General features: G+C 42.3%; 1 pseudogene; it reads right to left on the reverse strand.

The window, feature by feature from the left end:
* LOC103544262 (spliceosome RNA helicase DDX39B-like) overlaps positions 1 to 19,169 on the reverse strand; it is a 137,279-nt pseudogene that overhangs the window by 73,047 nt on the left and 45,063 nt on the right.

Raw genomic sequence — 19,169 nt, forward strand, 5'->3', positions numbered from 1 at the left:
TGGACTCCCTGCCTTCCATCTCCGACCTCTCTCCTGGACTCTTCTAGAAGAAAACTCAGCCCCAGAGAACTTGATGCCAGAGAGTGAGCTCGCCCTGGGAATGGAGGTGGAGGGACAGGGGTTTTCTCTGTAAACCTGGAGAAGATGTGCCTGAAAACACCAGACAGAGGTTCTCATAGAGACCAGGTTCCTTCTTGTTCACTAACTACAATTGGTAACACAATCTTGAAAACCTCTGAACATCAGGAATCTAATCTATGAAATAATCGAATCTATAAAAAAATCCATAATCGTAAAAATGTCTAAACAACACTGCAATCAGACTCACACAGGTCCTAAGTTTTACTTTTCCAGACAGTGTATCTGTGACTCCAGGTTGTTGTATTTTAAAACTAATAAATAACTGAAAAAATAGGATATATTGCAATATATGAGGAAACCATTTGGTTTAAAACTAATTCAGCCTGACCTAGTTTTTCCAAAAGGGCCTGACATGGCCTGTCGAGCATGCATTGTACATCTGCTTTAAACATTTACTATGTCCCAAAGGCAAGAATAATGTCCTTAAAGATAGGAATGTAGCTTCCCCCCATATTGTCATTTCCTTACGGATAAGCATCTCTTTCTGGAAACTAAAGATTAATTACTGACCTGCTATGCTCACCTTGTGACCACTGACCTGGCTGCCCACCAACCTGCTGCGCCCATGAAGCATCTTGTGACTGCTATAAAAGGGACATTCCTATCATATGTGATGTATGCTCTTTGTTCCAAGACAGTATTTAAACACTACGTACACCCCACTTCTTTGGTGCTCTTCCTTCCTTGGAGAAAGGAAGGCTATGGGCTATTGTCAGCAAACCTGGATCATAATAAACTCACCCAAATTTTCATTTATAGATTGATTATAGATTATTTACCTGAAAAAAATGATCTTCATTCCATAGTTCTGAGTATATCTGTGCGAGTCTCTGACCATATCTTCAGTACAAAGAAGTACGTGGAAACCTAGTTTGTTACTGTGTATTGATCACCCCAAAGTCACAGGTTTTCAATGCAGTTAAAATGCCTGTCGCCAGTGCTCCTGCATTGCCTGTTTTTATGAGTTGTTCACACCTAAGCAATGTGCATATTTTTTCTTAAGATTTTTTTTTTTATTTTTTCCTTTTTCCCCAAGCCCCCCGGTACATAGTTGTGTATTCTCCGTTGTGGGTTCCTCTAGTTGTGGTATGTGGGACGCTGCCTCAGCGTGGTCTGACGAGCAGTGCCATGTCCGCGCCCAGGACCCGAACCGACGAAACACTGGGCCGCCCGCAGCGGAGCGCGCGAACTTAACCACTCGGCCACGGCCAGCCCCAGCAATGTGCATATTTTAACACTATTTTTTAAACTGATTAATATAAAGAGGCAATTAGTTTTTAGGCAGCTGCACAGCATGAACTAAATACCAAATGAAAAGAATACCCTGCTAGGCTTGTAGATATATTTATTAAAGTTCCATGAAACAACATGTTTCAGTCTGAGGACTCCACTGCTATAGAATTCTTTCCCTCTGCTTCTTCTCCTCACCCCTGCTCCTCCAGCCCTTCTCTCTGTCCTCTCACCCCTCAGGCCCTCTTCTCCCCTTAGTCTCCACCATCCTCTCACTCCTGAACTGTGGCACCAGCCCCACCCTCTCACCTGCCACCCATGGGCTCTTCTCCCCACAGGAGTCAGGGATCCTGCTAATGTGAGTCAGGATGTGTCATTTCTTTGCTTAAAACACTCCAATGGCTCCGTCTCACTCTTGGGAAGCCTCGAGAATGTAAGACACATGAGCACAGGGGCTTTGGACCATTTAGGTCAAAGTTGTATCCCCAGCATATAAAGCCGTCCCTGGTATGTAGTAGGAATCAAATTAGTTGTTTTGAATGAAGGAATGAAATTTGATTTTTTAAAATTTAGTTGCATTATGTAGAAACCATAAAATGAAAAACACTAAAAAAGTTAGGAATGATTTTATTACATTCAGCTAGCATGCATATCACTTCATAAATCCATTCTCGTGAAAAAAAAATACTGTGTGCTTATCCGTTACACAATGAGCCTATGGATTAGTTTTATGTTACTGCATAACGAATTACCATGACTTAGTGACTCAAAACAACACCCATTCATTTGCTTACATTTCCTCAGTCAGAAATCCAGGCACGGTCTCTGTGGGTTCTCTGTTCAGGGTTTCACAAAGCTGCATTCTCATCTTGAGCTCAGGGTCCTCTTCTAAGCTTATATAACAGAGATTGTTAGCAGAATTGGGTTTCTTGTCATTGTAGGCCTGAGGACCCTCTTTCCTTGACAACCATTGGTGAGGAGCCTGGGGAAGGTTGCTCCCAACACCAAGTGTCCACCAGCATTCTTTGCCATGTGGCTTCCATTTTCAAAGCCCACAATGGATAAAATCCCTCACATTGAATCTCTCTTACACTTTGATTTTTTTGGCGGGGAGGGAGGGTGAGGAAGATTGGCCCTGAGTTAACATCTGTACCAATCTTCCTCTATTTTTTATGTGGGATGCCTCCACAGCATGGCTTGATGAGCAATGTGTAGATTCACGCCCAAGATTCGATCCCAACCAGCTAATTGGGATAGCATTGAATCTGTAGATTGCTTTGGGTAGTATGTACATTTTAACTATGTTTAGTCTTCCAATCCATGTGCCTAGAATCTCTTTCCATCTCTTTATGTCATCATCTATTCTTTCAATAATGTCTTATAGTTTTCATTGTATAAGGGCTTCACCTTCTTGGTTAAATTTATTCCTAGATTCTTTATTCGTTTTGTTGAGATTGTAAATGAATTGTATTCTTGAGTTCTCTTTCTGTAAGTTCGTTATTAGAGTGTAGAAATACAACTGATTTTTGTAAGTTGATATTGTACCTTGCAAATTTACTGTACTTGTTAATTATTTCTAGTAGTTTTCAGATGGATTCTTTAGGGTTTTCTATATATAAGATCATGTCATCTGCAAACAGAAAGAGTTTCACTTCTTCACTCCCTATTTGGATTCCTTTTATTCCTTTCTCTTGCCTAATTGCTCTGGCCAAAACCTCCAGTACTATGTTGAGTAAGAATGATGATAGTGGGCATCTTGTCTTATTCCCGTTCTCAGAGGGATGGCGTTCAGTTTTTCCCCATTGAGTGAGATGTTGGCTGAGGGTTTGTCCTATATGGCCTTTATTCTGTTCAGGTGATTTCCTTCTATCCCCATTTTGTTAAGAGTTTTTATCATAAATGGCTTTTGGATCTTGTCAAATGCTTTCTCTGCATCTATTGAGATGAGCATGTGGTTTCTGTTCCTCATTTTGTTCATGTGGTGTATCACATTGATTGTATTCTGGATGTTGAAGCATGCTTGTGTCCCTGGCATAAATCCCACTTGATCGTGATGTATGCTCTTCTTGATGTACTGCTGTATTCAAGTTGCTGTCTTTGTTTTTCTTTAGAAGTTTCAAATTTAGTTTGGTAAGAAAGTCAAAAATATTGGCTAAAATATCAATTTTCTTACCCAACATCATCTTCAAAAATAGTTCTCTAGGGGTCAGCCCAGTGGTGTAGTGGTTAAGTTCACATGCTCTGCTTCAGCGGTGCAGGGTTCGTGGGTTCAGATCCTGGGTGCGGACCTACACACCACTCATCAAGCCGTGCTATGGCAGAGTCTCACATACAAAATAGGGGAAGATTGGCACAGATGTTAGCTCAGGGACAATCTTCCTTAAGCGAAAAGAGGAAGATTGGGAACAGATCTTAGCTCAGTGCCAATCTTCCTCACCAAAAAGAAAGAAAAAGTTGCCTAATGAAATTACTTTTCAGGTAGATAAATATGAATCTCATACTTCAATTCATACACTTTAGTTTAGCATTATGACAGCAATTTTGGTGGGACACAGTAGGCAGAAATGATTAACTCTGATCTGGAACAGTTTTCCAAAACTGGTTATTCTGACATCCTATAATAAATTTAACATCTTTCCCTGCGTTTTAGAATGAGATATGGTAGAAGTGATTTGGACACCAACGTAATTCTAAAAAGCACTGTTAATGTGTGCCTCTAATATTTTTTTAAGCAGCTCTATTGTGTTTTCCATTCAAATTTCTATTCTATCACTGGTTATCCCTTTATAAGGTTTTCCAGTTTCATTTATATTGATCAGCAATGTGCATTTTTACTCTTTTAAAAGTAGTTAGTTCAGTTCTGTGTGAGGTTAAATATAAGTAACACATCAAATCCTTCACAAGATAGAATTACCTTGCACATCAGATTGAACAGTGTATACCAGGAAATCCTAAAGCTTCCAGTGAGAAAAATATCCAATGACCTATTCTTAGAAAATGCTGGTTTTTATGGTACACAGGCCCTCACTCCCTCACATTTCTCATAACATTGGCTGTGGCTTTATTCCAATGTGGATATTTCTTGCTAAGAATTCTTGCAATGAACTTTGATATTTTCTTTTCCCGTTTATTTTTAAAAATTAACCAGGAATGGTTCACAAGCTGCAGTTTGAAAAATGCAAGCTTACAGAGTTATGATCAAGTAAATTCTTGGGCACCCAACACTGGTGTAAGAAACAGAACCTATGAAGCCACTGTGGGTGCCTCCCCAGTTGCATCCCCCAGATGGAACCTCTATCCTGGTCTTGTGTTTACTATTCCTTGAGCCTCTCTAAATATTTTACAATAAGTGTATATGCTCCCAAACCACACATTATTTAGTTTTGCCTGTTTTTTAATTCTTTTTTAAATTTTTTATTTTTTTAATTGCAGTAACATTGGATTATAACATTATATAGCTTTCAGATGCACATCGTAATATATTTCAAATTCTGTGTAGATTACATCATGTTCACCACCCAAAAACTAGTTATAGTCCATCCCCTCACAGGTGAGCCTAATCACCCCTTTTGCCCTCCCCGCCCCTTCCACTCTGGTAACCACCAATCCAATCTCCATGGCTATGTCTTTGTCATTGTTTTTATCTTCTACTTATGAGTGAGATTATATGGTATTTGACTTTGTCCCTCTGACTTATTTCACTCAGCATAATACCCTCAAGTATCGTCCATGTTGTCACAAATGGCCAGATTTCATCATTTCTTGCAGCTGAGTAGTATTCCATTGTGTATAAATACCACATCTTCTTTATCCATTTGTCCCTTGATGGGCACCTAGGTTGCCTCCAAGTCTTGGCTATTGTGTATAATGCTGCAATGAACATAGGGGTGCAAGTATCTCTATGCCTTTGTGTTTTCAAGTTCTTTGGATAAATACTCAGCAGTGGGATAGCTGGATCGTATGGTAGATCTATTCTTAATTTTCTGAGGATACTCCATACTTCTTTCCATAGTGGCTGCACCAGTTTGCACTCCCACCAGCAATGTACAAGTATTCTCTTCTCTCCACATCCTCTCCAACACTTGTTTCCTGTCTTCTTAATTATAGCCACTCTGACCAGAGTGAGGTGATACCTCATTGTAGTTTTGATTTGCATTTCCCTGATAGCTAATGATGTTGAGCATCTTTTCATATGCCAGTTGGTCATCTGTATATCTTCTTTGGAGAAATCTCTGTTCAGATCTTTTGCTCATTTTTTAATTGGGTTGTTGGGTTTTTTGTTGTTGAGCTGTATGAGTTCTTTGTATATTTTGGATATTAACCCCTTATCTGATATAAGGTTTGCAAACATTTTCTCCCAATTGTTAGGTTGGCTTCTCATTCTGTTGATGGTTTCCTTTGCTGTGCAGAAGATTTTTAGTTTGATGTAGTCCCATTTGTTCATTTTTTCTTTTGTTTCCCTTGCCGGGTCAGACATGGTACTTGAAAATATGCTGCTATGACTGATGTCAAAGAGTGTACTGCCTATGTCTTCTTCTAGAAGTTTCATGGTTTCAGGTCTTACATTCACGTCTTTAATCCATTTTGAGTTGATTTTTGTGTATGGTGTAAGGGAATGGTCTACTTTCATTCTTTTGCATGTGGCTGTCCAGTTTTCCCAACACCATTTATTGAAGAGACACTCCTTTGTCCATCATATGTTCTTGGCTCCCTCGTTGAATATTAGTTGTCCATAAATGTGTGAGTTTATTTCTGGGCTCTTAATTCTGTTCTATTGATCTGTGTGTGTGTTTTTGTGCCAGCACCATGCTGTTTTGGTTACTACGGGTTTGTAGAATATTTTGAAATCAGAGAGTGTGATACCTCCAGCTTTGTTCTTTTTTCTCAGGAATCTTTTGGCTATTCAGGGTCTTTTCTTGTTCCATATAAATTTTAGGATTCTTTGTTCTATTTCTGTGAAAAAATGTTGTTAGGACTTTGATAGGGATTGCATTGAATCTATAGATTGCTTTAGGAAGCATGGACATTTTAACGATGTTAATTCTTCCAATCCAAGAGCACAGAATATCTTTCCATTTCTTTGTGTCTTCTTTGATTTCTTTCAACAATGTTTTATGGTTTTTGGTGTACAGATCTTTCACCTCTTTGGTGAAGTTTACTCCTACGTATTTTATTCTTTTTGCTGCAATTGTAAATGGGATCTTATTCTTAATTTCTCTTTCTGCTACTGCGTTGTTAGTGTATAGAAATGCAACCTGATTTTTCTATGTTGATTTTGTATCCCACGACTTGACTGTATTTGTTTATTGTTTCTAAAAGTTTTTTAGTGGATTCTTTAGGGTTTTCTATATATAAAATCATGTCATCTGCAAAGAGTGACAGTTTCACTTCTTCTTTTCCAATGTGGGTCCCTTTTATTTCTTTTTCTTGCCTGATTGCTCTGGGTAGGACTTCCAATACTATGTCAAATAAGAGTGGTGACAGTGGGCATCTTTGTCTGGTTCCTGTTCTTAGAGGGATAGCTTTCAAGTTTTCCTCCATTGAGAATGATATTTGCTATAGGTTTGTCATATATGGCCTTTATTATGTTGAGGTATTTTCCTTCTATATCCATTTTATTTAGAGTTTGTATCATAAATGGATGCTGTATCTTGTCAAATGCTTTCTCTGCATCTATTGAGATGATCACATGATTTTTATTCTTCATTTTGTTAATGTGGTGTATCACGTTGATAGATTTGTGGATGTTGAACCATCCCTGCATCCCTGGAATGAAACCCACTTGATCATGATGTATGATCTTTTCAATGTATTATTGTATTCGATTTGCCAGTATTTTGTTGAGGATTTTTGCATCGATATTCATCAGTGATATTGGCCTGTAATTTTCTTTTTATGTGTTGTCCTAGTGCAGTTTTGGTATCAGGATAATGTTGGCTTCATAGAATGAGTTAGGAAGCCTCCCCTCCTCTTGAATTTTTTGGAAGAGTTTGAGAAGGATAGGTATTAGGTCTTCTTTGAATGTTTGGTTGAATTCACCAGGGAAGCCATCTGGTCCTGGATTTTTATTTTTGGGGAGGTTTTTGATTGCTGTTTTGATCTCCTTACTGGGGATTGGCCTATTCAAATTCTCTACTTCTTGGTCCAGTTTTGGAAGGTTGTATCTTTCTAAGCATTTGTCCATTTCTTCTAGACTATCCAATTTGTTGGCATATAGCCTTTCACAGTATTCTCTTATTATCTTTTGTATTTCTAAGGTGTCCATTGTAATCTCTCCGCTTTCATTTCTGATTTTATTTATTTGAGCCTTCTCTCTTTTTTTCTTGGTTAGTCTAGCTAAGCGTTTGTCTATTTTGTTTATCTTTTCAAAGAACCAGCTCTTGGTTTCATTAATTTTTTCTATTGTTTTTTTAGTCTCTATTTCATTTATTTCTGCTCTGATTTTTATTATTTCCTTCCTTCTGCTGATTTTGGGCTTTGTTTGTTGTTCTTTTTCCAGTACCTTTAGATGCACTTTTAGATTGTCTATTTGGGATTTTTCTTCTTGGTTGAGGTAGGCCTGAATTGCTACAAACTTCCCTCTTAGAACCGCTTGTGCTGTATCCCACAGATTTTGGCATGTCATATTTTCATTTTCATTTGTCTCTGGGAATTTTTTTATTTCTCCTTTGATTTCTTCATTGACCCAGTCATTGTTCAGTAGCATTTTGTTTAATCTCCACATTTTTGTGGCTTTTCTGGTTTTCTTCCTGTAGTTGGTTTCTAGTTTCATACCTTTGTGGTCAGAAAACATGCATGGTATTATTTCAATCTTCTTAAATTTATTGAGACTTGTTTTGTGGCCTAATATGCGATCAATCTTGGAGAATGTTCCATATGCATTTGAAAAGAATGTGTATTCTGTGGTTTTTGGATGGAATGTTCTGTATATGTCTACTAAGTCCATCTGGTCTAATGTGTCATTTAAGGCCAGTGTTTCCTTATTGATCTTCTGTTTGGATGATCTATCCATTCGTGTAAGTGGAGTGTTAAAGTCCCCTACTATTATTGTGTTACTGTCTATTTCTCCTTTTATGTCTGTTAATAATTGCTTTATATATTTAGGTGCTCCTATGTTGGGTGCATAGATATTTACAAGTGTTATATCTTCTTGTTGGATTGTTCCCTTTATCATTATGTAGTGCCCGTCTTTGTCTCTTGTTACAGTTTTTGTTTTAAAGTCTGTTTTGTCTGATATAACTATTGCTACCTCCGCTTTCTTTGCTTTGCCTTTTGCATGGAATATCTTTTTCCATCCTTTCACTTTCAGTTTGTGAGTGTCTTTAGGTCTGAAGTGCGTCTCTTGTATGCAGCATATACATGGATCTTGTTTTTTTATCCACTTGGCCACCCTATGGCATTTGATTGGAGCATTTAGTCCATTGATGTTTAAAGTAGCTATTGATAAATATGTATTTATTGCCATTTTGTTACTTTTTTTTCTGGGTGTTTTAGTAGTTCTCTGTTCCTTTCTTTTTCTCTTGCTCTCTTCCCTTGTGGTTTGATGTCTTTCTTTAGTAATATGTTTGATTTCTTTTGTCTTACTTTTTTGCTTACTTATTATAGGTTCCTGATTTGTGATTACCGTGAGGATCCTATTTAATACCTATGTATATAACAGTCTATATCAAGTTGATAGATTCTTTAGCTTGATCTCTTTCTAAAAGCTCTAGTTTTTCACTCCCCTCCTCCCACATTTTATGTTTATGAAATCATATATAGTCTCTTGTTTAGTGTATGTCTATCCATTACCCTCTTATCATTGAAATAGGTGATTTTAGTACATTTGTCTTTCAACCTTCATATTATCTTCACAGGTAGTTGATCTGCTACCTTACTATATTTTTACCTTTACATTTGGTTTTATTGCCTGGATTTTGGGGGGCGTTTTTTTTTTTTTTTTTACATTTTTTTATCTCTATTTGTGGTCATCACTTTCCCACTTAAATAAGTCCCTTCAGCATTTCTTGTAGAACTGGTTTCTTGGTGATAAACTCCTTTAATTTTTGCTTGTCTGGGAAGCTCTTTATCTCTCCTTCCATTCTGAATGACAACCTTGATGGATAGAGTATTCTTGGCTGTAGGTTTTTTCCTTTTAGCACTTTAAATATATCATGCCATTCTCTTCTCGCCTGTAGGGTCTTGGCTGAGAAGTCCATTGATAGCCTTATGGGCTTTCCTCTGTATGTCACTTGTGGCCCTTCTCTTGCTGCTTTTAGGATTCTCTCTTTATCTTTAACTTTGGACATTTTAATTATAATGTGTCTTGGTGTGGGCCTCTTTGGGCTTATCTTGTTTGGAGCTCTCTGTGCTTCCTCTATTTGGATGTCTGTTTCCTTCCTTAGCTTAGGAAAATTTTCATCTATTATTTCTTCAAATAAATTTTCTGCCCCTTTGTCTCTTTCTTCTCCTTCTGAGATACCTATAATCCGAATGTTAGCATGCTTGATATTGTCCCAGAGTTCCCTTAGACTGTTCTCATTCTGTCTGGTTCTTTTTTCTTTTTTCTGTTCAGCTTGGGTGATTTCCTCCAGTCTTTCATCTAGCTCGCTGATCCATTCTTGTGCATCCTCTACTGTGCTCTTGAGTCCCTCTAGTGAATTTCTCATTTCCAGTATTGTATTCTTCATTTCTGATTGGTTCTTTTTTATATTTTCCAGTTTTTTGCTGATGAGTTCACTGTGTTCATCCAGTCTTCTCCCAATATCTGTGAGCATCCTTATGATATTTTGTTTGAACTCTTTGTTGAGTAGGTTGCTTATTTCTGTTTCATTTAGTCCTTTGTCTGGGGTTTGGTCCTGTTCCCTTGATTGGAAAGTATTCCTTTGTCTCCTCATTATGCTTCTTTCTCTGTGCTTATTTCTATGTATTAGGTGAGTCAGCTACGTCTTCTGATCTTGGAGAAGTGGCCTTACATATGAAATGCCTTATGAGGCCCAGCAGCATGCTTCCCTCTCTTCACCAGTCCAAATGATCCAGGAGTGACCCCTTTGTGGGCTACTTATGTCTTTCTGCTGTGGCAGTGTTGCTCTTACTGCAGGTATCCAGGGAGTCTAGTCTTTCCTTCCCTGGCAAGCTGTTTGTAAATCCGGTTTGGGGAGCCTCAGCACCGTTGCCTACAAAGTCTATCAGCACACTCCTATTGTAGTTTTCATCTTAATTGGGTTGGTACCAGGTGTAGCTGGTTGCTAGGCTCAGGGGCTTATGGTGGCGATAGGCCTCAGGCCTACAAGGCTATTGTCAGTTCTCTTAGGAGTGCAGCTGAGTGGGGCTGGCCCTAGGCATGGGAGCACTCAATTGTTTCAGGCTTTGGAAGGTGGGGCTGATCCTTTTTATGGCTATTTGTGAAGGACAGGTCTTCTGCTGCTGATAAGCCTCACCCCCCACAGGACCACACACACGGTCAACACAGTCCTGGTCTGTGCACACTTCCCAACCCTCGGGAGCATACCCCAATGCCACACTGCAGAGGCCCCCACCTCTCCACCAAAGCCCCCCACAGTTCACCTGGTCCTCACATAGGCCCTGCCCCACAGAGGCAGACACACTCGCCTGCCTGTAGAGGATCAAGGCACCCACTCAATGCAGGCCAAAAAGTAGCCTGAGGGCTTGCTGTAGGGTGGGGCCAGTCCCTAGGGCAGGCTGCCTACCCTGGCTGAAGTGGATTAAATCTGTGCTCTAGTGGGTGTGGCAGACCCCTGGGCTACCAGGCCAAGGGAAGAACATCCATGGTGCCCACTGGTGTCTGTGTCAGCACACCTGGACCAGGTCAGAACAATGGCCCTCACCAATGTCTCAGTCTCAGGAGAGGTCCCTCCTCTCACCAAGATGCCCCCAGAGCCCACTAGGTGAGTCTCATTTCACCAAAGGACTGTCAGCCTTCTCTCCGGTGATTTTAGTTGCTCTAATGAGTGAGTTTGTGCATGGGCCCTTTAAGACCTGGGTCTTTTCAGCTTTCAGCCAATAGCTTTTCTAGGGGTATCCTGGCTGCAGTTAATAGCCAGCAAAGCCAGACAGTAAGACCCTCGTCTCAGTTGGGCTGAGTCTGAAGTATGCTTATAGCAGTATCAGCTCCCGCTCCAGACCTCCCTCCTCCAAGGAGGGCTGCGTACCTTAGGGTATCTCCCACCTGGCCAGCTGATAAGATCTGCTGCTCCCAAAGATGGCGTTTTTCCTCTCCAGCAGGAATTTCTGCCTCTTCTGCCTTACTGCCTTAGTCGGATTGTCACTTGTTGTGAGGGTTCTTTTTTTTTTTTTTTTTTTGAGGACGATTAGCCCTGAGCTAACTGCTGCCAATCCGCCTCTTTTTGCTGAGGAAGACTGGCCCTGAGCTAACATCCATGCCCATCTTCCTCCACATTATATATGGGACGTCTACCACAACGTGGCTTGCCAAGTGGTGCCATGTCCACACCAGGGATCCAGAACAGCGAACCCTGGGCCGCCAAAGCCAAACGTGCACACTTAACTGCTGCGCCACTGGGCCAGCCCCATGGGGGTTCTTTTTATCCAGTTTTCAGTTTTCTACCCAGGGTAATTTTTCCAAAAATAGTTGTAACCTGGTTGTGTTTGTGGGAGGAGATGAGTTCAGAGTCTGCTTACGCCGCCATCTTGACGAGATCCAGTTTTGCCTGTTTTTGAACTTCTTATACAGTGAACTTGTACTGCATGGATTCTTCATGCTCAGCTTTACATAGGAGAGTTCTCTCTCATGTGTGAGTCTGTCATTCATTTATTTTTACTGCTGAAGACTTACATTTTATAATTATACCACAATTTTGCCATTTTCCTATTGATGCATATGTGGTTATTCCAGTTTTTGCCATAAATATTAGTGTACATGTCTCCTGGTGCACATAGGCAAGAAATTCCCCAGAGTGTATGATCAGAAGCAGGACTGCTGGGTTATATGGAGTGTGTACTTTAACCATACTAGATAATGCTAATTTGATTTCCAAAGTACTTGGACCAATTTAGACTTCTACCAGGAATGTGTAAGTGTTCATGTTGCCACTGTAACTGTTCTGACAATAAAAAGCTCAGCTGAAGGGGAGTAATTAATAGTTGAAAGCCACTGCCTTGGCTACAGAATCACCCAGGCATTTTTTTTTTAGATTCTATTAATAACTTTATTCGCTTTTACTCAATATACGTTGGCATTATACTTTCAGCATATAGGTCTAGATAATACTTCTCATCTGTCAATGATCTGACTGATAATGCCACTCATCTGTCAATGGCCATGCTGTGGCGGTGGCTCACATACATAAATGAGGAAGATTGGCAGCAGGTGTTAGTCCAGGGGAATCTTCCTCAGCAAAAGCAAAACAAACAAAAAAGGAAAAAGGGAGGAAGGTGGGAGAGAGAGAAGGAAGGAGAAAAGAAAAAGAAAATAAGAGAAAGAATAGGAGATAGTTGGAAACAGTGAGGAGAGAGAATATTTCCAAGTTCAACGAAATATAAGAGATGTAGACGAACAGAAACTTAAGAGAGAGTTGTTAGTTATCTATTGCTGGGTAACAAATCACCCCAGAGTTTAGTGGCTTAAAACAACAACATCTATTACCTCAAAGAGATAATACAAGGACAAGCAAAATGGAGCAGATGCTGGTGGGAGAAGTTGGGTAAAGAAAAGGATTTTACAAGGGGGACTAAGTAATAGGTCGTTGGTATACAAATGAAATGATTTTGTTAGTCCAAGCCCTCCAAGAAGCAGAGGCCAACAGGACATTAAACTCAGCAGTATTTTATTAGTGGAAACACCCACCAGAGAATATGGAGAGGGAGCCATAAAACACTGAGACAGGCAGCAGACAAAGATGCAAGTCTGACCCCCAGTGATGGTCAGGAGAAAAAGTTTGTTGTAGGTATCTTGGACCACCAGGCAATCTAACTGAAGTTGAGGAAGGCCACAGGGAGTCCTGAACCCATGTTTGGCCTTTGGAAGAGCTCCATATCTCCCAGAAATGGCCTGTCTTAGTGTCCCTGCTGTGACTAGTCATTCTTGGAACAGCCCGTGGGAAGCAGGGTCTCTGCACAAATGCTGCCATGGATTTCAGAGCACAGGAGTGGGGGTCCTTGTGGCTTACCTGGAGGATGTGACCTAATATGACCCTTCCTATCTGAGCGGTCTGGGCCTTTGGAACTTAAACCCTTCTCAGACTAGGTTGCTACATGGGTCCAGTCACAGTGGAGCAAGGAGGAATCAAGAGGCACCCAAGCCTATCACCCATGTTACATGTGTATTCCTCCTGCCCCCATGTGTGACACAGCCCCACCCCCTCCTGCAGATCAGGATCAATTACTCCTCCCTTGAGTAATGGTCTCCAGGCACATAGAGTTCAACTTCCCTCGTGACAATCATAATATCCCTCCCACCCCACAGAGACCAGAATTGTGGAGACAGGAAGTACAAAATCCCCCAGTGGATGATTGGAAGTGGTGGTAAGTAGGGACACACCTGCCTCCACCCCTCGGTTCCTGTACCCACCTACTCTTCAAATTGAGAACACGACACCATATAGAGTTTTCTGATTCAAGAAATACATTGTGTCCTGAAAGATGTAAACCCATCTCTTCAGGGCATTTCCTCAAAGCTGGTGCATCAGATGCACCTTCAGAAGGCCTGTCCAGCATTCTGTGTGGCTGGCAGCCCCTGGATGGTGTAGATTGTGATATTGATGCCAGCCCTGATATCAGTTCCCCTACATTAAACCCAGCATATACGGGGTTAAAACCAAAGCACTCTTATCCTGCTTACTCCCTGGATCCCTGGCTCCAGAATCCACTATCTGCCATGGAGACAAATAGCCAAGGTCACCAACCTGGATTCCTTATCATCTTCTCCTCCTCCCTGCAAACAGCATCCCAAGGCTGAAGGCAGGCTGGTGGGAAAGCTCCGACCAGCAAGGCCACTGACTCCCCCTGCCTCTCTACAAACAGGCACATTCCTCACAAACCTTTAAAACCCCTCGCCTTTCCTCTTTCTAGAAGATGAGATGAAACAAGACACATTTGAGGGCTCAGTCTCGTCTCCTGGCTGATGTCATCCAAAATAAAAAGGCTTTCCTTGCCATAAGCCTGGCATTCAATTTTTATTTCACCCCTCATGTGTGGCAGGTAAGGAAGCTATGTTTGTAGGCAGTAACAATATGACCAGTGGATTCCCTGGTCATAGCCCATCCTGCACCTCCTTCATTGTGAGGTAAGTCCCTCTATTGGATACTGTGCTACAACAATTCCAAGCCTGTGGATCCAACATTTTGATAGCCCCCATAGTTCTGCTGGCTGAAGTTCTGAGGACAGGGAAAGAAAAGCCACACATGGAATAGGTGTCTATCCCTGTGGAGATGAACCTCTGGCCCTCCCAGGATGGAAGAGGCTTGCTCTAGTCAACTTGTCACTTGGTGGCTAGTTGGTCACCTAAAGAAATAGTGCTATGTTAAGGCCCAATATTGGTTTAATGCTGACAAGATGGACATTCAGAGGGGGCAGTAGCCAGAACAGCCTTGGTAAGTGGGAGTCACTGCTGCTGGACCCATATGGAGTCTCATCTCTGCCATCTTGGTCATTCTATTCATGTGCCCATCCTGGCAGTCCTGGATTGATCAATGATAGAGGCTGGATAAGGTTAATTTATCTTCTTGGCTGTTCAGTGCCTCTTCAGAAGTGGATGTTTTCTGGTGGGTGTGAACATATGATTCTGGCTTAACCATAGATATATCATTTCCATCTTACGATGGGCTTCTGTGGACCTGCCCAATTGATGACTTAGTGAATTATGCAGAACCCAGCGCATATGGTCATTTTTAATCACATGGCTGCTTGGTGTCCCATAGTCAAGTTTTGTCTTCTCAGCGCTCAATAACACACCTAAAGTTGCTTCTAAAAGAGGGTATATTTCTCTGCTGCAGATGGCATGGCCTTCCTTCAGAATCCCAGGAGGCAGCATATGATTCTGCCACTGGTATTTGCCTTTAGCTCCACATGGCATCTTTCCCACCACTGACACCTCCAACACCATTGGATTTGATGAATGGTGACTGCTTTCACCATGGCCGGGATCTACTGCAGTGCCTTTCACGTCCAAGCTCCACTCAAAGCTGGCATCCTTCTATGTCACCCAGAGTATGAGCCAAATAATGTACCTAGCGGTGGAATGTGTTGTTGTTAGAACCCAAAAAGGCCTACCAGGTAGTGTGCTTCCTTCTTTGCAGTGAGGGATGCAAGATCAACAGTTTGTCGTTTACTTTGGAAGCGACATCCCTCCATGCCCCTAACCACTGGACCTCTAGAACCAAACTGAGGTGGCCACTCCCTGAGTCTTTGTCAAGTTTATCATCCACCCTCTGGAGTGCACGTGTTTGACCAAGGCCTCCAGCATACTCATCCATCCCAATCAACATGAGATTGTCAATGAAATGAACTCATGTGGTATTCTACAGAATGTCCAGGAGGTTCAGAACTCTTAAGACTATGTTATAGGGCAGCCTCAGTGGCCTAGTGGTTAAATTTGGTATGCTCCACCTCAGTGGCCCAGGTTCAGTTTCCGAGCACAGACCTACACCACTCATCTGTCAGTGGCCGTGCTGTGGTGGTGGTTCACATTAAAAAAAAAAAAGAAGAAAGAAAGAAAGAGGAAGATTGGCAACAAATGTTAGCTCAGGGTAAATCTTCCTCTGTAAAAAAAAAAAAAAAAAGGACTATATTGTACAGGGCAGGAGAGTTAAAGGAAACCTGAGGCAAACTAGAAATAAATGTTGTTCCTTCCTTGTGCATGCTAATCATCCCACCTCCACTTTTCTAACTGGAATAAAGTAGGATCCACTCACCAAATCTACAGCCACATGCCATGTGCCTGAGGCCTTACTAACCTGCTCTAGCAGTGACATCACATCCAGCACAGCAGCTGCATCAGGACCACTACTTGGTTGAGTCTGAAGTAGCTCTCGCATTCTTTAGACCACATCAGGTTCCTGCAGGGACAGATTGCTGAATTAACTGGAGATAATAGGCAACACCACCACGGCCCCTGCATCTGTCAGGTCTCTAATGGTGGTGCTAACTCCTACAATACCTGCAAAACCTCCACAATACCTGCCCTGGGACACATCATCATTTCTAATTTGGCCAAGACGGGACCAGTTTCAGAGGTTTCCTTGGTCTTCAGCACAGAGACCCCTTACTCCACAGACCAGGGACCAAATGTGGAGGTTACTCCAACTGCCAAGCATATCAATGCCAACTACGCACTCGTGGAAACGGGATGATTGCTGGGTGGGTCTACAGAGACAGGGGTCCCATTCTGAGCCACACTTTGTCCAGGATTCCATTTATTACCTGGCCTCTGTAGGTCCCCACTGTAATGTGGGACATGATCAATGCAATTTCTAGGGCAATATATGATAAATAAAAGATAAAATAATAGTATCAGTGTTTCCAGAGCTTAGGCCACCCTGCAAGGAGATGAGTAGGAGAGATGGAGGTCAGACAGTGGGAAGCTGAAATGGAGAGTATGGAAGGGCTGTGTTATTGGCAATGACAAGGTCTAGGGGTACAAGGGAGTGGGGGCTCAGAGAGAGCAAAGTAGAAGTTCATGGAAGAGAGGAGTTCAGGGAACTGAGAGGCCAGGGAGTGAGAGCATCCTCTCTGCTGTGTGGTTTCTATCGCTGCCATAAAGATTCCCAGAGACCTAGTGGCTTTAAACAACACCCATTTATTATCTCACTGTTATGTAGGTTACAAGTCCAACATGTTCTCACTGGGCTAAAATCAAGTTGTTGGCAGCCTGTGTTCCTTACTGGGGACTCTGGAAGAACCCACTTCCAAGCTCATTCAGGTTGTTGTCTCAATTCAGATCCTTGCAGATGTAAGTCTGAGGTCCTCATTTCCTTACTGCCAGGAGCCACCCTTAGCTCCTATAGAATTCTCTGTGGTCCTCAAACATAGCCCCCTACAGCACACCAAGTCCTTCTCCCACTTGGAACCTCTCTGACTTTCCCTCTGCTACATCTCTCTGCAACATCTCTTGATTTCAGCCAGAAAAATTCTCTGCTTTTAAGGGTTCATGTCATTTTCTTGGGCCCAGCCAGATAATCCAGGCTAATCCCCCTATTTTAAGGTCCTTACCCTTAATTTGTTCTTGTTAGTACCATGAAGTCAATTCCAAGTCCTAGCAACCCTGTGGACAGCAGAGCGGAACCCTGCCTAGCCTTTTGCTCCATCCTCTCATCTTCTGGCACTATATCAGACAATGTTCCACTGCTGTTCATAGGGTTTTCAGGACCAATTTTTCAGAAGTGGGTGGTGGGTCCTTCTTCCTCGTCTGTCTTAGTCTGGAAGCTCCGCTGAAACCTGTCCACCATAGGTGACCCTGCTTGTATTTGAAATACCAGTAATATAGCTTTCAGCATCACAGCAACACGCAGCCACCACAGTATGACAACCAACAGACAGGTGATAGGGTTTCTTGACCATGAAATGAACCCAGGCCACAGCGGTGCCAAATCTTAACCACTAGACCACCACGGTTGCCTTAACCTTAGTTTCATCACCAAAGTCCCTTTTGCTGTGTGAGGCAACCTACACATAGGTTCCAAGTATCTAGGCATGGATAACTTTTGGGACCACTATTTAGCCTACCACATCAGCTTATGTTGGAATCACCAAGGATCAAGGAGATAGCACTGCTGGAGAGAGCGATGGTGGGACAAGAGCTAAAAGACTTGAGGAATGAGGGGAATGGCCTGAGGGTCCATAGGGGAAACCTACAATGTGGGAAGTGGGGGCTCTAATCTGATGACAGAAGACTCACACCTGAAGATGTCTGGGAAAGAGAAAAGAACAAAGGTCTGAGCGCAGCAGCGAGGAACAAAGACCTACCCACCTCCAGGGCCAGGGATATAAGGTCCATGGAGAGGAAACACCCTGCGGGAGAGAACTCCATAGGGAGCTGTGTCCTCAGGGAGACCCAGGTTTCTGTCAGAGCTGTGAGGTGAAGGGAAAATCTTGAGGGAGGACTTTGGAAATTTTGCTGATCATGAGCTGAGAATTCCAAGAGTCACAGTGGAAAGGTTTCAGGAGCTGGGGAGGGGTGTGAGAGGAGACAGAATAGGGCTCTGCAGAGACTTGTGGAGGTGAAAGGGCAGGATATTTGGGGACCTAGTGACTGTCACATAACAGGGAAAAGGACATAATGAGATTAATCCTGGTGGATTCAAGGCAGATAATGGTGGTGAGTCTGTGAGAGGTCAAGGTGGGGAGAAGCAGGGGCGTGGCGCTCTCACTTGGGCTCTGTCAATGGAGATGAGGTTTGGGGTGACTGGATCTTAGTTCTAGTCTGTGGACTGTTTCTTGACTCCCTGATTACGGGATGGAGTGCCTGAAGGAGAAGGAGGGGTCTAGAGGATGTGCATGTGTTCACTCTTCACCCTGAGGGAAGGGAGTGTGCTCACACGTGGTCTCGAGTCTGCTTTGACACTTGCTGTTAGAGGTGTGACTTCTGGGGAACCACGTGTGACACCTAGCACAAGGGCCCCTCTTCTGTCCTACTAGGGGGGACAGAAAGCCTAGGGCAGCTGTGCTCCTAGTCCCAAAATTCCCAATGTGTGTATCCACACTATGGAATATTATGTAGACACTGAAATGTTGTTCCCAAATAAGAGATGATTTTATTCACAAAACTGAGAAGTAGGAAGCAGAAGAAAATCTTTCCACTTTTCACTTTTCTGGAGTGTCGTCATCGAGGGGCTGGAGAGAGG

The sequence above is a fragment of the Equus przewalskii genome, chromosome 19 (assembly GCF_037783145.1).
Source record: "Equus przewalskii isolate Varuska chromosome 19, EquPr2, whole genome shotgun sequence".
NCBI lineage: Eukaryota > Metazoa > Chordata > Mammalia > Perissodactyla > Equidae > Equus > Equus przewalskii.